General features: G+C 52.2%; 1 protein-coding gene across 4 annotated transcripts in view; it reads right to left on the bottom strand.

Moving 5' to 3' along the window:
- sema6cb (semaphorin 6Cb) overlaps positions 1 to 21,641 on the bottom strand; it is a 68,837-nt gene extending 47,196 nt beyond the window's left edge. For 3 of the 4 annotated variants that reach the window (XM_029838370.1, XM_029838373.1, XM_029838372.1), the window contains exons 1-2: positions 21,416 to 21,641; positions 9,935 to 9,984 (exon numbers count right to left, since the gene is read on the bottom strand). The gene's annotated coding sequence lies outside the window, so the exon portion shown is untranslated. The remainder of the gene's footprint in view (positions 1 to 9,934; positions 9,985 to 21,415) is intronic. The other variant, XM_029838371.1, reaches the window with a different exon arrangement.
- Between the last annotated feature and the right edge of the window lie 1,339 nt (positions 21,642 to 22,980).

Raw genomic sequence — 22,980 nt, 5'->3', positions numbered from 1 at the left:
CACCTCCTGAGGGAGGAGGGAGGAGGGAGGAGGGAGGAGGGAGGAGGGAGGCTCTGACAGACAGCACAACCTTTACTGCACTGACTCTTCCTCCACTGAGTTCAAGTCACTTTAGGATCTCCTCACCCTTCTTCCTTCCTTCCTCCTCTCCTCTCTCCTCCTCTGCTCTCCTCTCCTCTCCTCCCTCCTCTCCTCCTCTGCTCTCCTCTCCTCTCCCCTCCTCCCTCCTCTCCTCCTCTGCTCTCCTCTCCTCCCCTCCTCAGCCATTTACTATTTGATGAATGACTCTATTTCTTGTCGAGCCTCTTTTTTCTATCAGCAGGAATGAATTACAATGGTGCAGCGGTGCAGAACCAGGATTGATGTTGTTAAAGCGCTTGTGGATGGTGGGGCAGAGATGGCGGCAGCACTTAGCTGGCTTGTACCAATGTTCACAGCCAACTGTCTGACGGTGCCTTTAGACTCCCGCAGCAGCAGGTCTGATAAGAGGCCAGAGGAGCAGCCCAAACAGAATTTGCCGAGGTTTGTAATGAGACATGACACGGTGAGAAAGCGGTGGCCTTTCAGGGGGCCGCGCTCGTTATCAGCCTGGTTTCACCGCCTCCGAAGGTCCAACGCTCAGATAATGTGACACGTCTAATGAAACCTCGCTGAGGCTCCGTTAAAGGTCCGGCGTGTGGAATTTAGCAGTGTCATCTTTCAATAACGACTGGGAGCTGAAGGCGGCCTTAGCGTAGCTTTCAGGGTTAGCGGAACCGTCCGCCTGCTGGTCATTGTTTCACGGAAGCCATCCAAACTATTTTACTTCTGTTTAATAAAGATGAATGAAAAAAAAGTGATAGCTGGTCTAATTCCAGAGCGTTTAACGCCTTTGAGCAGCGTTCTTCTTCATCAGCTGTGGTCTCTGCAGCCTGGCAGTTAATCTGGAGGCCACGGTCTGACCTGAAGTCATTCATCATGAAAAACAGGGCGTCCATTGCTCATAAAAAGACCCCCACACATCTCCAGCCAAATTAATAAGGCTGGATGAATGGATCTGGAAATGGAGCCTTTCTGCCCAGAAGAGGAGAATTCTAGGTGCAGGATTCCAGCCAGATTTGTCATGAAGGTTAATCTAAAACCAAAAGAAATAAAGTTTCTGACACCTCAGAGCAATGGAGGGTTTGGGAGGAAGAGGAAGACGAAGAGTGTCGGCTCTGTTCTCCATTTTCCACCAGCAACAGGTTTTTTTTCCCTCCTCTAGATGCCAGAAGAGAATGAAAGGAGTGAGGAAAAAGTCATATTAGGGACGGAAAATAAAAAAATCCATCTGAGGTCTCGGGAACTGAAGGGTTTACGCTGGCTGACGGCTGGTGCGCGGCTCTGAAAAGAGGCGCCTTTGTCCCACAACGGCCAGAAGATGGTCGGAGAGGAGAGGGGTCAGAAGAAAGAGAAGCCCCATACATGCTGAGCCCCAGCGCGGCTCCGGAACCATCCGCACGTCCCAAACGGTCCCAAAGCTCCTGGAGGCCCAAAAGAAAGACTCTGGTGTTTCTCCCTGCGCGAGCAGAGAGCGTGGGAATGAGTGAGGAGGCTGAGCCGAGGCGGCGGCCCGAGCCCGGCTCATTGAGCGGCACATCTTCATCTGCTGTGGCCACCTGCCAACGCGCTTAGCGATGGCCGCCGATCAATACAGAGCCCATTCCTCCCACCGGCAGAGGCCTAAATACTCCCATACGGAGCTTCCCAACATGTCCTCGCTGTGTCTGTCTGCAGAGCCGCAATTGGGAGCGTGGCAGCATCGATGACCCTGACAGAAGCTGATGGAAGGGAAGACTCCTGATGGCGATAAAGGCTCTGCCGTCAGATGAGCAGCCATTCAGCCGGCTTCAACCTTGAGCTTCAGGAGTCGTCGTTTCAGAAGCTCAGCTCCGACCGGCTGAATCAAGCCTCTCCTCAGAACGTCGATAAGTCTTTGTGCCTTTGGAGATGCACCGATAACGCTGAATGTCAGCGGGGACGTGAAGAGGGGCCTCTCTCTGCGCCGACACCCTTGATTTGAACATCAAAACATGATGTAAAATGGTGATTAAAAGCCAATTACAGCGCATGTCAATGGAAAGTCAATGATAGGTTTCTGGGGGTGATTAATGGCGAGGAGCAGAGAACAAAAGGGGTACAAACGAGTGATGAAATTTTTAAAAAATGAGCGGAAACACCGAGACGAACACGGTCTCGGGCGTAAACATCGGGATTTCTTCATTTCTCATCATGGTGCAGTAATGAATTATGAACAATTTGCTTAAAGGCGGCATTCAATTAAAGAGCCGAATCCAGTGGGAGCCTGAGTGGGAACGGCGTCTAAGAAAAGCTGCGAGAGCGCCACCAGTCCTCCTCTGAATTCATCATAAGTCTCCGAGCCTCCCTCCTGGCAACGTTTCAGCCGACTGATCCGGAATTACAGATTCATACATTCTTAATGAACGATGAATATGAGAAAGAAGCTCAAAGTAGCAGCGAAAAGGGGAAATTATGTGTAGGGATGATACAACCGTCACATCATCCATGAAGCCTGCAGGGGTCGCCGCATTTGCTAGGCTCAACTGACTGTTTGGGGGGGGGCACTCAACAGGAAGGCAGAAACAGCTGAGAGGGAAGCTAATGCTGCTAACCCTGCTCTTTAATGATGGGGAGGCTTAAAACTGTGTGACACTCTTAAAGGAGCAGGAGACCTTACTGGAGCTAAAAGGCCTCCTTATGGTTCCCAATAACGTCCTGACAACGTCAAACAAGGATCTCTGCTGCCTTAGATATTATTTTTTTTATATTTATATTCTATTTTTTATTTATTCTATTTTATTTCTTATTTTACTCTATTTTTATTATCTTTAATAGGTTTTTATGGGGTGTAGTGGTGGTGGGTAATTTTGTACAGTGCTGTACGTTTTTTGGAGATGCTAATTTCCCTAATGGACACCCCCTAAAGGGATCAATAAAGTACTCTGAATCTGATTCTGATAGACGAGAAACGGGAAAGACCGACGCTCCGAAACGGGAAAGACCGACGCTCCGAAACGGGAAAGACCGACGCTGAATTCGCTCATTTTCAGAGGGAAACCGTCGTTGGGCACAAGCTGCTGCTCAACACACCTGTGGGAGTGTAACAAGGGTCTGGGGGGGGGGTCGACAGTGCCACAATGATAGGTGCTGCTCTGGGCCGTGGCGGTCCTGTTCAGGGGGGATCAGATCCTGGGTCCAGGATTCAGGAAAGGTTTATGGCTTCAGATCAGAAGTCCTGATGTGAAACTGTGCTCATCCATAAATCTTAACCTTTTGTTTCTTCCTCATCACTCTGGGTCAGTGACACCGAGCTGCATGTTCCGGATCATTCTCCTGTATTCCGTTAGTTCGGCGTCAGATCCTGGAACGAGCTCAGGATTGTTGTACTTCCCTCTCTGTGAACTCTCCGGCTGCTCTGGCCTCTCTCACGACCCGAGAAGCCCAAAAAACTAAAAAAAGAAGAGCGTGTTTGTCATAAAAACATGTTAGAAAGTAAGCCTGCAGCTGCTGCTCGTCATTCCCGGGCTGATAGAACTGCTAATTAGAGAAGCCGACCTTGGAAGAGTGGAGCTGCAGGATCACCTCCCTCTTCAAATTTAAGCTGAATACAAGTTCAAACACTGATACTGGTGAGAGGGGGAGTGAAGAGAGAGGAACTTGCTGGTTTTGTGGGGCTTTTTAATGCAAACTGGCAGCTTACATATCGAAGGTCCGCCCCCGTAGAGGGTCCCGCTGGGCTGAACTGGACTTCCTCTCTTGTCCCTTCTGGGCTCCTGTAGCAACATTAACAGAAACTCCGGCCTCCATTCGCTTTCAGTCTAACGGCAGCACAAACAGTCGGCACAGCTGACTTGGCATCACCTTTCTAGACGACTTGTTACCCAAGTCACCATTGGGCGTGAAGGGTCCTGCTGGTGCTGCTAATGCTAATGCTAAAGCTACTGCTGACCTCTCAGAGTGGACAGTTTTTGGCCTCGACATGGTCTCGTAGCAGCCAGTAAAATATTCCGTGTGTAGTTGATGTGTGGTGTGGAGCAGGATCCCAGGAACCGCCCTCTGAGCGGAGCTCGGGTTTTGATCATCTTCGTCTTGGATTGCGCAAGGCTGCGCTGAGAGGGTGGAGCGGGCCCAGAAACAGGCGTCTCTTCCACAATAAGGAAAAGCAGAGGCTGTGAGGTGCTGCCGGGACCAAAAATTATTCAGCCAAAAGAAATAATTCTGCGTGCCCACTGAGCTGAACTTTACAAACGCAGCACGACTGTCCAGAAATTCTCCTCTAAGAAAGAGGCGAGTCGGCTGAAGGACCCCAGCACGCTCCAGTGCCATTACCATTTGAAAAGGGGGAAAGTTGAGTGCAGTCGCGGGGGGGCAGATAGGCAGAAAGAAAGGCCGGAGGGTCGGTGGCGGAGGCAAGAAGGGCGACTCCCTCAGCACACGCGTCAAGTTCCACTCCAGCCTTGGCCTCCAGACAACATCAGCCTGCTGGTTTCATGTGGCTGCAGAGCAAATCAAAAAAAGAGAGGAAGCTAATCGTCCCGCTGGGGCAGCCTCATCAAACTCTGCAAATGAACTTTAATAAAAGGCAGAGCTGCCCGGCAGGAACAGCAGACAGCAAAGTTTGGCTTTGAAAAGACGGCTTCAGTGCTTCTGAGCCCATTTTCAGAATTATGCGACTGACCTTTGGGTGGAAATAAAGAAAAGAGCCTGAAATTATGGGGCAGTAAACGGTCAGAGATGTGGAATGTGATAACAGAGCCTAAAGAAAAACACCAAACGAAATGTCTGCGCGCTGGAAACGAGCAGATCGCGGCGATGAATTCAGCAAAGCAGAAAATTAGAAATTCAAATGGTACAAAAAGGCGACACAGAGTTTAGGCGCCGAGCTTTTACAGTCTGCTGGAGGGAAGGCGGAACAAAAAGAACAGGTTCCATCTGCAGACACCTGCAGCCCGACCATGAAGGGGCCTCGCTGGCGCTGACAGAGCCAGAGGGAAGATTCCACTGGCTGCTCTCCTGTGTCACAAACCGGTTGGTCTGGACCGAGGGCAGATCCCTCACCTGCTCTGACCCGCTGAGTGAGTGCTGCTGCCGCCCTCCTGCCTTTTCCAGCACTCCTCCGCCCCCATCCACACCAGAGTGGAGCCCAACACACACAGGCTGCAAACAGGGTGGAGGAATGAGTCAAGAGATCCATCGGCAGCAGGTTCTGACGCTGCGCCTCGTCATGAAAATGAGTGATGAAACGGAACAAACGGGAGAAGAAAGGGCGATCTGCTCGAACCGTGACCACGCGGGGCTGACGTGGGAATAATCCGTCGTTCCGGTTCTGCTGCAGTCGTGAGTCTGTTCCTCATCTGGCTCCAACGACCTTCAGGACGACCCAGCCTGGAGTCCGGACACGGGACCCTCGCTTAACCACACCTCAGCCGCCTGCCTCGTCACCGCTGACCCGGCAGGAGAGTGCGACAACAGATCCAGCAGGGAAACCACACGTGACTCACAACGGCAGCGCCGGTCACATGACCCGCAGCCGCAACGCTCACACGCAACAGAGACCTGACAGGCGGAGGAGACAGGAGGCTTTTCTCTGAATGACTTTTCCAGCCTCTCCCTGGGCTTCCAAAAGCCTCTGATTGCACGGACTTCCTCTCCAGGACGGCCGCCTGCCCCCGGCAGCTCGCTGAGGCAATCATCAGAGCCCGGTCCTGCAAGAACGTCTTCAGAGACCGTCGCTAATGACGATCCCGCCGACACCCCGACGTCCTCCAAACCGCTCCTTCAGCAGTAATTAGACTTATTTTTGCTCTTCGTTCCTACGAATTTATGGAGGTTAAAACAATTATTGCGGTTTCGTAATTATTTTATCGGAAAAGATCTCAAAAAAGAACTAAAACCGGGTTTACGGCGCACAAATGTAAAGTCGGAGACAGCTGAAGGACACTCGCGGGAGTGTGTGGAGGCGGAGGCAGCAGGTGAGCCGGAAGACCACGGGAGGACAATGGAGAGGAAGATGAGAGGGAAAATAAAGATGCTGCAGAGGAAAAAATAAATCCGCCCCGTCCTCCCGTGTCACTTCCTGTGAAGCGGGCCCTCTGTAATCACCTTCTTCACCTTCTCAAATGCTTCCTCCTCGCTCTGCATCTTGCCCGCCCACTCGCGCCCCCCTCATCCGAGGAGAGCGCTTAACCCGCCTCTCTGCGGATCCTTCCCGTGCACCAGGAAGTCTGGGTGTGAGCCTGCAGCCGCCCGTCCTGACGAGCAGAGGCCGAACCTGCCGAGGAGGCGGGCGCGTCTCGCACGCCCACGCGCACCAGCCGCCGGGAGATGGTGGAGGTGAGCGGGAAGAGCGGGCGGGGGCGGGGGCGGGGGCAGACAGATGTGATCAACGCGTGCGCCTGTGTCGACCGCTACAAAGGACTCATCCATCACAGGGGGGTCACGCGGCGCAGGGGTACAGTTGTGATAAAGTGCCGCCTAATTCGGGCCAGACATGAGAAAATTGCATTTACAGAAAAGTGGCGGCTTATTTAGAGGCTCTTCTGGGCAAAAGCACACAGCAAAAATACTAATAAGAATCCGATTTCCATCAGGCTCCTCCCAATCGATCACGGGCTGATTGCGTGATCTCTGATGGCGGCCGTTTCGGCTGTGACCGGCCCACAAGAGCCAAGGTGCGGGGTCCTGTGAGGGCCAACTGCTGGTGCCGTTTAAATAAATGGGCACATTCATCTGTGGCTCTAAAGCCTCCACAATCAAAACGTATCGATTAGTTAAAAGCTGAGGGCATCAGTGGAGGCGTCTTAAGTCACCGTCTCGGTAAACATCCTCCATCAACCTCCAGCAGGGCGCTCACGCTCCGGCGGAACAACGGGCAAATTAGCCGTTCAGACGGCATACATTAGCAATTAATAACGCCATCTTCCTTAATGCTCCACAGAGGGATCCTGTAAACAGCGCTCACGAGGAGTGATGGATGGGGACGTCTCCTGCTCGGCAGCCCATCAAAGACCCGGGGCTCCATCAACGCCTCCGCCCAATCATTCGCGCACAAAGAAAAGAACCCGGCTTCCCTCAAAGTCTAAATCTTTAAGAAGGTGAAAGAAAGTTCGGATCAGACGCGGCCGCCCACATCTGCTCAACAAACAGGAAGAGAATCAGAGGAACCAGGATAATTCCATCAGACGAGGCCTCTCTTTAACCACAACAAGAGTGGCGCGGCGTCCGTTTGCACCCTCTTACCCACAATGCTTTGTTTGCTTCCTATTGGCCTGGAATTTAATCTGCTTTGCTTTCAAGCTACAAATCCCCAAATTTCTTTTGTGCAAAAACCGAGTTGGAAAATAAGCTAATCAACTTAGCCCCGAGTTAGCTTTACAGCTCGGAGGGGTAAATAAAGCTGGGGCCTGATGGTACCCCGGTGGTGCAGTTATCATCCACCCTCCACTTAAAGTGAGCCATGCTAATCACAGCGGCTCAACGGGATGAGATTAATCTTAATCGCCACGGCAACCAAAGAAGCCAGAATTAACGACATCGGTAATCCCCCTTTTGCTGCTAATCTAACAAACCTTTGTGAAGGGTTACGCCAGGGTGAAGCTGTAATGGCTTATTGACATCCATGAGCAGGAGACAGAGAGGGACAGAGAGAGAGAGACAAAGGTCAAATCAAGCTTCCTTATAGAGGCGGCGCATCAACAAAGTAAATGCTGTGTAATCCCAAACCTCAGGAGGCCACTTAAACGTAATTACCTGCGTTTCATTAAGCAAAACAGGAAGTTTGAAAGCAGAGGGAAATCTGCATTTGTAATCAGGATTGAGACGCGCATTGTTGAAGCAATTAAGACACTTGATTAGAGCCACTTATTTAAAAGAGAAACACACTGGGCTGCAGCTAGCTAACAAATGGAAGCAAGCTCTTATACAGCAACGGAGGAGCTGTGACACTGTCGCTTGCTGAAGAAATTAGAGCTTTAATGGAAATGTTTCCGTGAGTCATCCTCCGGTGCCACTTTTGAGGGAGTGAAACAAAGCTAATGCTAATGCTAATCCACACGCCAAACACTGCCTCTTTGAATTTTCCAATCAGCTGGCGCCTTTCCTCAGAGACCACAGCGGTCACCTCGGGACCGGCACATGAAAAAGCCGAGGTGACCCCCCCCACCTCGCCATCGCCGCTAACACTGCACCTCATTATCCCCCCCCCCACCCCCCGACCCTCCACGTATCCCTGTAACTTTGAAGTCTAGCCAGCAAAGGGTTTTGGGAAGAAAGAGCGCAATCTCCGACCATGACCAGTCAGAGGATTAGCTCTGTGGGGCGAGCAGGGAGAGGACAGAGGAGAGCTGGAGGAGCAACGCTGCCATTACCACCAGGAATCTATATGTGGAAGCAGCCCCCCCTCCAGCCAGAGCTGGGGGTAGCCAACAAAAACCAAAGAGGAAGAGAACCAAACTATAAGAGGAGGGGAGAGGTGGCGGTTTCCCTGTAAGTGAGTCCAGCTTGGACCTGTGGAATCACTGAAATGTGTCTCAGGATTCCTGCTTCACACAAATAGCCCCCCCCCCCCCCCAAAAAAAGAATCCCTCAATTATGGATACAGCCGCTCCGAGATGCTAATGGAACACTTTAAAAGGGCAGAAAAGACCAGGCACTGTAATCTGGCCATCAGACGGGAGTGCATCAGTCAGGGTGGACGTTGGGCTGTTCAGAGCCCGAACAGAAGCCATTCCTCTCACGTCCGACCGCCTGACGTCAGCCAGGAGTCACACGCCACTAAAACACAGGCGGGAAGTCTTTTTCTTTAAGCAAACTCCAAAAAAAGAACCCTCCCAGAAAGGTGGGGAGGATGAATCAATAGCCCATCCCGGGTGTGGTGCTCCTCCAATAATGGGCTCTTCTGTCTCATCAGCCGAGGAGCCCAGCTGGAAGTTCTGCCCTTGGTGCCTGTGTTGGTGTGGGCCTGTGAGGAGGAGCCGGGCGGACACACACCAGCACCTCAGACTCCAGAGCTCCCCTCCATCCACCCCTGAGATCTCCTCACCCCAATTATACGCCTGACACCTCCACCCTCCACCAGCTCCTCTCATCCCCCCCCCCCACCAGCTCCAGCTCTGATCACTGCTCTCCCTGCTGGGGCTCAGAGCCCCCAGAGGCCTGTGCAGCTCAGCTCGCCACTGTTTTCCTCTCAGCGTGCCGCCTGATGCATGAAGGAACGTCCCTTTTCAACTATTGACAAAAGATCAGCGCTGCTCACTCACTGTCATGAAGTGGTTCCCTCCAGAGGCCGGAGAAGATGAAGTGGCTCCAAATCTCCTCAGCACCGCGGTCTTGGTTCAGGAAATAAAACCCTCTAACCGGCCTGGCAACAGCGGCGGCGGCGGCGCACAGGTCCCAGACATTTTCCTGTCTTTGTCCAACTTGAAGGTTGCAGCAGACTCATCCGGTCACCCATCTGTTTCCAGTCTTCCCGAGAGGCGTCCCGTCATCCCCCCGTCCTTTACTGTCCAACCCCCCCCACACACAGAGCCGAGACGAGTGCCCACGCCGACCAGGTGAGCAAACAGGCTGAGCGGCTCATCAGAAATGACTAAAACAGTCAAAACAGGCAGGTGTTCCTCTCCTGTGGCCTCGGCCGGCGTCACCCTGACCTTCCAGGACAACCACTGATGCTGGGGGGCAGCGACGAGGACGGGAAGAAGCCCAGCGCCGCCGCCAACCAGGGCGACTACTGCCCACTAGTGCATCGGGGTGGAACTGCACCCTGAATTATTTGACAGCGCTTTCAGAGTCAGTCCCAACAGAGCGACGCAGACGGACACAAACGAGCGTAAAACTGCAGTGGGCATGAACGCTCATGTGGGATGGAGCGTGCCTGGAGCAGAACAAACTCACTTACCTTCACCTTCAGCGGCAGCAGGACGGCGGAGACGGCAGCTGTCAGCGAGTCTGCGGAGCAGAAATAAAGAGATCACTGCTACATCTGCGCCTGACGTGAAGCGGCTCAGCTCGCCCAGAGAAGCTGTGAGCAGTCGGAGCAATCAAGCCGGGTTTTCCTCCTAGATCCCAGTCCCGGCGCTGAGTGGAGCTGGCAGCAGCATCGCGCCCGTGTCGGCGCCGGATCGAGGATGAGAGCCCTTCGCACCAATCAGGACACTTTCACACACGTTTCAACAAATCAAAGAAGCTGAGAGAGCAAATTGGATTCCAGGAAGCATCCTCACTTTCCCAGAGCACAAAGCTGAACTAAGCTGCATATTATTACCCCAGAAACTATTTATTCTCTTGCAAACTGATAAAGTGTAAAGTGAAGCAGGTTTCCATTAAATCCTGCAGACCTAACAAATAAATACCGTTTCCGGCTTCATGCTGGCGATTATGTTTACCCTGAATATCTCAGGCAGACTTTTTACTTATCCACAAAATGTGGAGACGCGAGGATTCACACTTATAATTTCAGAAATTCATTAACCTGCTCAACGTTGTGGAAAACTGAGATTATTGTGCACAGTTTCTCACACCAGTGCCGGGTTTGACCTCCAGCCACCTGATGTTGGTGACTCTGGGTTAGCAGGCTAGCCGGTAGCAACATGCTAACAGCGGTTTGTCACATGACACAGGCAGCATATGGTCCTTGTTCTGTGGCAGTGAAATAAATAAATTTGGACAGGCCCGGGTGAAGACACACACAAAAGGACAAAAACCAGGCAAATTTGGCGAGCCGAGAGAAAAGCCCTTAGCAGAGAGCGATGCTAAAGCAACTGTAGCATCTGCGTCTGTCCGTCTGCAATAACAGGGACAATATCACCGTCACCGTCACCATCATCATCCTCAGCAGGAAGTATTCAGGCCAGATTCAGGAACCTCTGAAGTCCAGGGGATAAAACACGAGTGTGATTCTGCTCAATATTTCATGTAATCCAATCAAAAATGGCTCCATTAAACACTGAGTAACTCCCATTCACATTTAAAGGTCATGAAATTTAATTATCACCTTAACGTTGGGCTGTAAACTGCGTGAACGTGAACACACAGCTGATCTGGACAGGCAAAGCCCAGGGCAGCCTGACAGGGACACAGTAGCCTCCTCGGTGATGCATTCACAGGCTGGAGGTCAAATGGTACCACCGCACCATTACGGGCTACTGCTGCTGGGGCGCTGAAACGATCCAGACTGCAGTTTAATTAATCAGCCGGGCTCAGCGTCGATGATCATCCCAGATCAAAACTCCAGGGTGTCTGAGCTGGGCTGAGAACAGTGTTAGCAGGTTAAGCCCGAGGACAGACGCTCGGCCACTTTACTATAATGAGTTTTTGGGGTTTTTCCGTCTTTTATTTGGTTAATTATTGAGAATATTAGGCTCTCTTCCTCCAGATGAAGATTAATGGGGGTTTCGGTTCACATTTTGGGACCGGGCTGTAAAATAAGTGCTGTAAAATGAGCTTTTATACTTCTAAATGTGGGATCGATACCTTGATCAAACACTTGTAATGATCCGAGTGAGACGGTGCGTTCAATATCGAGTTTCTGAGTGGGATATTCGACAATTTGTGGCGAGACCTCGGAGGAAATCGAAGAAACTCCAGGCCGAGGACATGAACAGAGACGGGCGCTGGAGCCAGTGTCTGTACCGTCATGCCCCCCCCCCCTTAGCAGATGTGCTGGGCCCATGTCACACGTCTGCTGGGGATTCCAGCGCCGTGTGGCGAGCGCCAACATCAGGATGTCATTAAACAGACACGTGTGACATCACTTCCTGACTCCTCGCCCACCTGGCTGGTTGTATCCGATCAGCTGGGTGATGCGTCGCCGTGACCACCGTGTCGGCAACAACTAATAAATCCTGCGGAGGGGGGTGTGGGCGTGGCCTGTTCTGGACAGCGGCGATCATCTGGCCGACAGGCGTGCACTTTCTCCTCTCAGCTGTCCGTTAAAGGGAAGTGTTGCGACTCCTCCCCGTCTCTATGTTCCACACGTGCTCCCTGCGTGGCGCCGCTGGGGAAAGTGGCGTGCCCACGGCCCGCTCCATCCCTCCCATGACAGCCACTTAGGGGCATCAATCAGGATACGGGTCACGCTCCAGGGACACGCGGCCGAACACGCGACCCCTGGCCCCCGGACCGGGCCCGTCCACCTCCGATAAATGAATCCAGCTGAGGAGTTCAAGGTGGCCTGACCCGCGTCCCACCTCCCTCCGCGTCTCGGCCTCGGGGACACACCGACACATTAATTCACACGTATTTCCCCCCCGACACCCGGGGCCTCGTTCTATCATGGAAGCAACTGAATTAGCATAGCATAATTACACCGGGGAAGCTTCGGTCTCCCAGGAACAAGACACAACCGATAATTTGCCATTATGCTCCCAACGCGATTGACAGTTAGTCTATGATATTGGAGATAAATGTCGGAATTCAGGCTGTTAGCTTAAGCGATGGTGCATTCAGGGTGATAATAACCAGGGAGAATGTGATGAGAGGTCCTGCAGAAGCTCTTCAATGGTCCCCCCCCCCATCAGGGGGTATTATCATGCTAATCTAAAGGAGAAGATGTAAAAATACATTTCAGTCAATGAGCGGGAATAATGGGAAGCAGAGACCTCTGGAAGTGAGAGCAGACAAAGAGGCTGCATTCACCAGGTGATAAATGGACACAGACGCTGCGCTGGCTGCTTAATTAAAAGAGCACGGCCTAATTAAAGCGCTCTTCCCTCTGAATGGAACACTTCCACGCAGTTAGCTGACCTGTGTCGGCGGCACATGTCGGGCGCTTCCATACAGTTAATTTCCACATCAGTGAGGGGCTCCGCTGAAAACAACCCCCCCCCCAGAAGCGCTGGTGCCGACGCTCGTTCCACAACTTGTGATTTCCGCCAGGCTGTGGATGGAACTCCGCACGGGAGCTGATTAAATGTCATCTCTCAGGCTAAACTTGTGCTTCCAGCGTGATTACTCTTCAAACGGAGAAAATCAGCCATTGTGGAGCAGCGCTGACGTGAAGCTTGTTCCTCACAAACGACTCGGCGATATTTCCAATCAGGCAACATCATTGTTCCTGTCAATAGACTCATCAGCTGGATTAAAACCACCGATGCTGCAAGAACCTCCACCCAACCATCAGATCAGCCAGGCAGCACAAACAGCCAGAGGGGACGTTAGCGCCGCAAGGACGGCGTCCCCGGGGGACAGGCGGCGAAATCAAACGCCCACCGGGGTCCGAGATGTTCATCCGCCTGCAGAGCGCCGCTCCGCCTGATCTAATGAAGCCACGTGATTGCAGGCACAAGGGCAGAGAAGCACAGCCGCGGCTAAAATTACCTCCCGTCATTACGGATCGACGTTCCGCCAATTTCCCTCCAGACGGTCCTCGGCAGCAGCGCCGGCTCCACGGACTCTCCCCCAGTCTGGAGACAGTGGTTCCTCTCCTCCCACCAGTCAAAACATCCCAAGTGGACGTCCATCACCCCAAACAGGCGCTGCAGAGCATTAGCACGACGCGTTGCTAAATTTGGAGGCTAAACTCTGGCGAGAGGGACTCGTTGTGTAGCAACGCGCCATAACCCGCCGTCCCCCGGGCGATGGAAGTCTCGCCACAAGGCGATCCACCACAATAAGTGATCGATACGTGATTTTTGCACAAGCGTGCAGCCGTGCACACACAGCTGCAGGAGTGAGTCACAACACACACTCAGAGTTCAGGGCCTGCGTGGGGGGAGGAGGTGTGTTTTACTCACCCTGGACTGATGCCTGGGTTGGATTCATATGACACCAACTGATCCCCCCCCCCCTAAAAAGCCCCGGCGTTTGCCCCCCACCCGCCCCGCAGAGGTTTAAAAATAGCCCCGGTTCAATAGAAACAGGGCCAGGGTTCTGAGAAACGGAGGAAAACGGCCCGGCTGCATGTGGGCGGGCACTGTTCTGACACGGCGCCTGAGCCAAATATCTATATGCACATGCACATATGGTGACCGCTAAAGCAGACAGGAATACCAGCATGTGGGGGCTGCACTGGAGCGAGCCGCAGCCCCCCCGAACGCTCGCGCACAGGTAAAAGGCCTCGTTCATCGCAGATCGTCAGGAGCTAAATTTAACAGGCCGACACATGTTTGGGGAGAAAAGCAGAGGAGAACGCCACAGCCCGACGCCACGGAGGCCTCATTAATTCAGCCCATCCAGGACCACGAGTAGAATAATCCGGTTTGTTTGTTTGACAGCTGTGCCAAGAACAGCCAGGACAACAACATCTGCGGGAACATCTGGGAGGACGAGCTAAAGAACGTCCCGTGATCGCCATCCTGTCGGGTTCCCAACACTCACCCCCCCCCCACAAAAAAAAATCACACTTCAAGCAATGCTAAGCTAGCTCTTGTCTATTCCGGCCATGCTAGTGTCACGTATGTGCCCCTCGGAGCATTCATTCATGCTTTTATGGCGAGAGTCAGCTCCATAAATTAGGTTTTCCTTGGCTTCGGTGGTGGTTAGCACACGATCCGCTGTGATGCTAATGGGTTAAAAGTTGTTCCGACTCAAGTTCTAACATGAACTGGAACGTCCTGCCCTGCTCCAGGCGGCTTGTGTAATAAAAACTACACTTCCGCTTGTTGTCGGACCCACTTCGGCGCTGCCGTTTGTGGAAACACAAACATGGAGTCGAACGGTGGCGGATTAGCTCCGGCTGCCGCGGCACAGCCGTCACGCCCCGGTGGTGCATCCTGTGGGAATCTGGGGTGAAAGATAGAGCCAATTACCCCCCGACACTGGTTTATTCCTGTTGACTGTTGGTCTTCCAGCAGGAAAACAGCGATGTTACTGGAAAACTGGAAGTTTTCTAACTTGCAGATGGAGACAACGTTCTCACACACACACACACACACACACACACACACAACTACACACCTACACACACACACACACACACACGGTCTGCTACTTAAACAATATGGTGGCAGCAGCTCCTCCGACAGCCTGTTCCCGACACCGGCGTTCTCCCCTTGGGCCGTTCTCTACAGATTACCTGCATTAGTTCTACACAGGAAGTGTTCTTATCTCACCCCTGCACAAAGTGGCGGCGGCGGCGGCGAGTCGCCGTTCCCTCCCCAGTCACGTTCACGCCGGTCTGGCGCTAAAGTTGGTCCAACTTGCTAAGGTTTAAACAAACAGAACCGAGGCGGAACCGGCCCGGATTTCTTTCCTCCTTCACCTGAGGGATTTAAACGTGCGTCACAGACGGCAGACACGTGCACTTTTATCGACGGGTGTCTGATAGCGCTGCGCCTGTCCTCCCGGACGAGGGCTAACGTTACCGTTGCACGTCGGAGCGAGGAGACGGGCTAGACGGGCTTCCCTGGGAAATGACCCCCGGCACAGAGATGGATGGAGACACTTCCTGCAGCAACAGCTGCTGGGGGAGGGGGACTGTGAGCGTGCACGTGACGGCCACCGAGGCAGGAAAACCAGCAGGTAGAACCACCACATGCAAAAGCTGTTTTTGCTGCATTTGCTGACATGTTTCCTGTCCGAACAGGCGTAGGAATTCTCCTAATTTATGGACAGATTCCGATTTTCCTGCTCGCACGCACAGGATCAATAAGCGTTTCGGTCCGAGCAGAAGTCGTTTTTCTTCCGTCTCGTCGGGAAAAGGCGAGAGCGAGCAGGACTGAAAGTTCGGCATTATCGTCATGGCGCAGGTGATTTTTCCCAGAACAACAAACAGAATTCCGGGCGATGCGTTTTTGGGACGAACAGCGCTGAGTCATCAGCTAATAATCCTCTAAACCCGCCCAAATCCCCTGCACATATGAGGCTGCATTAACCGCGTCCTCGTATGAAATATGCATGAAAGTATGACAAGTATGCGTCTCTGGAGCAGCTTCCTGCCTCCAGGGGAACTTTTACTTTGATTAGCATTCGTTTTGATCCCAGATTACAAATAATCGTTGTAATCCCACGATCAGGAAACCAGTTAGCCCATTTTGCTAATTAATTAGCCTAGTTAGGCTTCTTAAAGTGGATATTTTCATGGTGTTGCGTCTCCAGACGGCCAAACGGGTCACAGTTTTGTCACCGTGATGGTGTCCTGTCGCCATGGCGAGGGGATGGCGTGAGGTCAGAGACCGTGGAGTCACCAGGGGGCGACGAAGGGAACAGAAACACGCAGAAATTGAGGGAAGGGAAACCTGCGGCAGCAGGATGAAGGTCGTTTCCTGCTCTCGTTAAAGCTGCCTCATTAACGCCAGCAGCCCCGCGTTGCCGTGGTGAAGCCCCGCGGCCGCCGAGGGGTTAATGTACGGAGCGGGTGAGTCAACCACAGGAAGACGGCCAGTCTGCAGGACGGACCCCGAGGCCTGTCAGAGCTCCAGGTGCTGGTTGGCCGCCATCTTTGTTTTCCTTCCTCAGCCTTCCGCTGAACCGACAACCCGAGGAGTCCGACGCTCGTCAGCTCATCTGTGAGGAAAACTCGTCCCCGACCGCAGCAGGAGCACGTGAGCACGCTCACGCCTGCTTTAGACATCAGGATAATTACCCCCCCAGCTGACAGCTAATAACCCATTACTGAGGAGAGGCAGGAAAGCACAGGAACAACACTGTCCCACTGTCGTTAACCCTCTCTGTCCCAGTATAACCAGTCATTAACCCTCTCTGTCCCAGTATAACCAGTCATTAACCCTCTCTGTCCCAGTATAACCAGTCCAGTTACCCCTCTGTCCCAGTATAACCAGTCATTAACCCTCTCTGTCCCAGTATAACCAGTCGTTACCCCTCTGTCCCAGTATAACCAGTCCAGTTACCCCTCTGTCCCAGTATAACCAGTCATTAACCGTCTACCCAGTATAACCAGTCGTTACCCCCTCTACCCAGTATAACCAGTCATTACCCCTCTACCCAGTATAACCAGTCATTAACCCCCTCTGTCCCAGTATAACCAGTCATTAACCCTCTCTGTCCCAGTATAACCAGTCATTAACCCTCTCTGTCCCAGTATAACCAGTCGTTAACCCTCTCTGTCCCAGTATAACCAGTCATTAACCCTCTCTGTCCCAGTATAACCAGTCATTAACCCTCTCTGTCCCAGTATAACCAGTCCAGTTACCCCTCTGTCCCAGTATAACCAGTCATTAACCCTCTCTGTCCCAGTATAACCAGTCATTAACCCTCTCTGTCCCAGTATAACCAGTCCAGTTACCCCTCTGTCCCAGTATAACCAGTCATTAACCCTCTCTGTCCCAGTATAACCAGTCCAGTTACCCCCTCTACCCAGTATAACCAGTCATTAACCCTCTCTGTCCAGTATAACCAGTCATTAACCCTCTCTGTCCCAGTATAACCAGTCATTAACCCTCTCTGTCCCAGTATAACCAGTCATTAACCCTCTCTGTCCCAGTATAACCAGTCCAGTTACCCCCTCTACCCAGTATAACCAGTCATTAACCCCCTCTGTCCCAGTATAACCAGTCATTAACCCTCTCTGTCCCAGTATAACCAGTCGTTAACCCTCTCTGTCCCAGTATAACCAGTCGTTAACCCTCTCTGTCCCAGTATAACCAGTCATTAACCCTCTCTGTCCCAGTATAACCAGTCGTTAACCCTCTCTGTCCCAGTATAACCAGTCCAGTTACCCCTCTGTCCCAGTATAACCAGTCATTAACCCTCTCTGTCCCAGTATAACCAGTCCAGTTACCCCTCTGTCCCAGTATAACCAGTCATTAACCCTCTCTGTCCCAGTATAACCAGTCCAGTTACCCCCTCTACCCAGTATAACCAGTCATTAACCCTGTCTGTCCCAGTATAACCAGTCATTAACCCTCTCTGTCCCAGTATAACCAGTCCAGTTACCCCTCTGTCCCAGTATAACCAGTCATTAACCCTCTCTGTCCCAGTATAACCAGTCCAGTTACCCCTCTGTCCCAGTATAACCAGTCATTAACCCTCTCTGTCCCAGTATAACCAGTTATTAACCCTCTACCCAGTATAACCAGTCGTTACCCCATCTACCCAGTATAACCAGTCATTAACCGTCTACCCAGTATAACCAGTCGTTACCCCCTCTACCCAGTATAACCAGTCATTAACCGTCTACCCAGTATAACCAGTCGTTACCCCCTCTACCCAGTATAACCAGTCATTACCCCTCTACCCAGTATAACCAGTCATTAACCCTCTACCCACTATAACCAGTCATTAACCCTCTACCCAGTATAACCAGTCATTAACCCTCTACCCACTATAACCAGTCATTAACCCTCTACCCAGTATAACCAGTCGTTACCCCCTCTACCCAGTATAACCAGTCATTAACCCTCTACCCAGTATAACCAGTCATTAACCCTCTACCCACTATAACCAGTCGTTACCCCCTCTACCCAGTATAACCAGTCATTAACCCTCTACCCACTATAACCAGTCGTTACCCCCTCTACCCAGTATAACCAGTCATTAACCCTCTACCCACTATAACCAGTCGTTACCCCCTCTACCCAGTATAACCAGTCATTAACCCTCTATCCAGTATAACCAGTCCATTAACCCTCTCTGTCCCAGTATAACCAGTCATTAACCCTCTCTGTCCCAGTATAACCAGTCCATTAACCCTCTCTGTCCCAGTATAACCAGTCCATTAACCCTCTCTGTCCCAGTATAACCAGTCGTTAACCCTCTGTCCCAGTATAACCAGTCCATTAACCCTCTCTGTCCCAGTATAACCAGTCCATTAACCCTCTCTGTCCCAGTATAACCAGTCCATTAACCCTCTCTGTCCCAGTATAACCAGTCATTAACCCTCTCTGTCCCAGTATAACCAGTCCATTAACCCTCTCTGTCCCAGTATAACCAGTCCATTAACCCTCTCTGTCCCAGTATAACCAGTCATTAACCCTCTGTCCCAGTATAACCAGTCCATTAACCCTCTCTGTCCCAGTATAACCAGTCCATTAACCCTCTCTGTCCCAGTATAACCAGTCGTTAACCCTCTGTCCCAGTGCTCCTGCTGGTTCTGCTGCTGGAGGGGGGGGCAGTGATGGAGGGCCCTCTTGAGGGGGGTCCGCAGGTTAACCTGTTTCCTGTGTGTAACCTGATGCTGTTGTTGATGTGATTGCTAACCTAACCAGACCAGACCAGACCAGACCAGACCAGACCAGGCCAGGCCAGACCAGGCCAGACCAGACCCGATGGCCACGGAGAGATTAGCCGCCGCCGCTCTGCTGTGCCCCCCTTGGATCATGGGGGGGGGGGGGGCAGCAGGTCATACAGGTAATAACCCCCCCCCCCCCCGGCTGTGAAGCACAACCGTCTCATTTTTATTTCATTTCCCCCATTTTTTTTCCACTTGAAGAAACCAGGATGTTATTGGCTGTCCGGTTGCCAGGGGTAACCAGTCTAGACGGAAATGAAACCCGAGGCTCCCGGCGTTTCCACATACATCAATATCGCCATACAATTCTGAAATGATCAATATCTGACAGGAACCTGCTCCCAACAAACGGATAATTAATGAATAATGGTGATCAAAGGTGTCATCTGTGACCAGTCCAAACTGGGGGGGACCCACACTTTACTGGGCGATATCAACATGCTATCTGGGAAGATGGAAATGGAAATGGCACCCAGGGGCGGCGGCCCCGCGGCCCCCTCGGTTAGAGCCCATTTCAGACGTCATTACCCTGAGGAGCCATTAGGGGGTGATGGAATCTGCCCCCACTTCCTGTCATTTCAAACAAAAAGCAGCAGGCGGAATGGTAATCTGGAAAAAAACAAGCTAAGTGGGAAAAACGCTCCATCGCCCGTGCTAACTGAGCAATGTGGCCGGTAAACGGGAGCGCGGCGCGGCGAGGCGCGACCGGCCGTCAGAGGTGGCGGGGAAATGAACAACGCCATTTGGCGCTTTTCAAAAACATTTAACTCGTCTGTCGGGGGGAAAAGCGAGCTTCACGGTGACGAGCCTGCCTGCTGTAGCATCGTCGCAAATAAGCGCTACAAACTCAGTCGTCCCGTGACAAGCGCTGGGCCCCGCCCCCTGCCGTTGGGGGGCGGGGCATGTCACGCCCCCTGCCGTTGGGGGGGGGGCATGACTCGCCCTGCAGCAACGGAAGCTAACGTTTTCACTTCTCAGTGTTAGCATTTCTGCCATTTAATGCTATTTGGGATTTAAAACCCAACTTTTAGAACTAACCTGGGGATTCGTGGACTCAGGAAGTGATACCTGCGGCTCCTGCCGTGACCTCTGAGCAACACAGAGAGGCTCAGTCACAGAGCGGCGGCGGTGAACAAACCGCAGCCCCGCGGCGGCCCGATGGCGCTGCGATACCCCGGCTGTAGCCGAGACGCTGCAGGGCCGACAGAGAGCTTGGAGACGAATCACAAGACCCGACCGCGGTGTCTCCCCTTAACCAGGTGACCGGGAAGACGGAGAGCCTGGTGGTTCCTCCAGAACAACAACCCAAACACGACAGAGGTCACTCGGCGTTCTCCAACTCTGCAGGGTCGACCAGAAGGGAAGCAGCCCCTCCGACAGAAGAGGGCAGAATGTCACCTCGCAAGACGCCGGGAATTACAGGGAATAACAGATTACAGACGAACGCGGTGGAATATTCCGAGGTCGGGCTGAAACCGAAGACCCTCCGAGGGGCTGATGGCACACCAGGCTGCTGAGGCAGCTCTCAGTCCCGCTCCAGCAGAGGATGAGCTCCGGAGCTGCTCCCAGCATCTATTCCAACACAAATAACCACCAGCTGCTCCAGGGAACAGCTCCTCCGAGGGCAAAAACACACGTTGTCTAATGGGATTCTGCTGCTGCTCCAACCTGCAAATAATCCCGCAGATCCCGGAGACAATAATGAGCAGCTGCGGGGTTAAAGCAATCACGATCCTCCTGCGCTCGGCTTTAATATGTTCCCCATAAATCTGCAAAATCTGATCTTGATTTTTTTTTCCCCAAACACAGGCGAGGAAAAAATAAACCCGGGTGTCCAAATTCAATTACCGCGGAGCCACACAAGGAGACGTCTTATTAGTTCAATATCTGCTCAAGTTGGCGCTGCGGGCGCGAATTAATGAGGCGTTTATTTACGCATATTGTTCAGAAATGTGCGCTGGAGCAGCGAAATCATCCCGATAATAACAGGGAAACTGTCGGGGAAGCCTCAGAAACAGCGTCGCGCCAGCGAAAACCGCCAAGCCAGCCAGAACCGAGCCGAGCCGACGCTCCGGACCGTGAACGCAACTTGCGCTGACTTTAAACACACTTTAGCTCTGGTTTACGTGGTGATGGCGTGTGGTTTTACTCCGGTGCGGTAAGTTTCAGACCCGGACTGTTGCAGCCGAGGTTGCAGCAACAACCTCTGAAACCGTCCGCCAGCCGAACGAACCGAACCGAACCTCTGCTCACCTTTTTATTGTTCTCCTCGTTCCCCCGCTGTGAACGCAGAACCCCCGCCGTCGCCTTCTCGCTAAACGGAGCCGGAAAGGAGCGCTGAAGTGGCGCCCGGGGGGCGACTTGGGTTAGTTTAGGCTAGTTTTCTTCAGGTAGCGGTTAGTTAATCCCAGAGCGGCGGAGCGGCGGAGCGGCGCCCCTCTATGCTGCGACGAGACCTGATCCAGACTGAGAGCACAACAGCCGAGCAGCCGCCCAGGCCACGCCCACCCGCACGCGTCTGACAGCTGCGACAGCCAATCAGGGCTCGGCGTCGAGACTGCCTCTGCGCCCATTGGTCGGTTTTGTCCCGCCCACAGCGGCTCACTTTCCCAGATGTTGGAAGCCAGAAAGTTGGAGCCTGTTACTGTGAGCAGCCAATCAGAAGGCAGGAGAGGAGATTTAAGCTTTAAACACGCGCATAGTTTCACTTTGTGGGAGGAGTTTGTTTAATGGTGAACCACAGCGGTAAATGGGTTGTTTTATAACCCACTTTTGAGCTTTTAGCCCGGTTTTTGCCTGTGACTTTTCAATTTAGCCTCAATAATTACTGTCACAAATCAAATATAATGTTCAAAATACCACCACACAACGTTGGGGTTAAGGGTTGGATCATAGCATACAATAGCATGTCAATTGTACGAAGGTTGCATTTCTTTTACACTGCAAAATGATCACAGTTGTTGAGCAGTAGCAAAAATTAGCAAAAAATTAGTGCTCAGATAAACGATGTTTAGTCTAGATACGAATAAGCAAAACCCTGTGGGATATCTGAGTTGCCATTTTAATCAAAGCTGACAATCATATTCCAATGTTGTTGTATCAATGGACCAATTAAAAGAACAATTTTAAACCAATTAAACTTTGAAGGTTGCAGCTAAATCGGAATAATGAAGTGGGGGTTTGTTAATTATACCGTGCCTGAATCCATCATTGTTTGCATGATTAAATTAAACTTTATTTAAACTATTTACACACAAACGTTACTCAGACACCTGTGAGGAACAAAGGTCGACTCGGCGTTTGAGGGTAATCTCATAGACGGCCGAGTGCAAGTGGCATCATTTATCTTCAGACTTCATCACTTTCATTTTCATGCCCGTCAGTCTTTTGCTAAAATGCTAACCCTGTGATGAGGAAAAGGAGCTGGTGGGGCTCCTGCAGCCACTGTCTACCCCAGTTATGATACTGTTGAACAAGTAACACGACCTCCTTTTGGGTCAGCGCAGCGACAACGCTGCAGCTAACGCGCTCTGCTCGGGTCGTTTGGCGACGCTGCGGTGGGGCCCTTTTGTACGGGAGAGCAGCTCGGAGCGCTGAGATCCACGCGGACTGCTGGAGTCTCTGGTCCAAGCCTGTAAGGGGGCCTGAAAGGCTGCTCTCATATTTCACATTTTCCTGGCTCTTTTTCTTCAGAGCGACCGAGCTGCATCCTGCATGTAAAACACCTCCAGCGCCCGGGGGCCCGGCGCTCTTCAGATGTCTCCAGCAGCAGACGGCACAGTCACAGTTTGGGAAATTGAATCGTTTCCGCAATTTTC

This window comes from Takifugu rubripes, chromosome 7 (genome assembly GCF_901000725.2).
Source record: "Takifugu rubripes chromosome 7, fTakRub1.2, whole genome shotgun sequence".
In the NCBI taxonomy this organism is placed as follows: Eukaryota; Metazoa; Chordata; class Actinopteri; order Tetraodontiformes; family Tetraodontidae; genus Takifugu; species Takifugu rubripes.
This window is presented reverse-complemented; position numbering and strand designations above follow the sequence as displayed.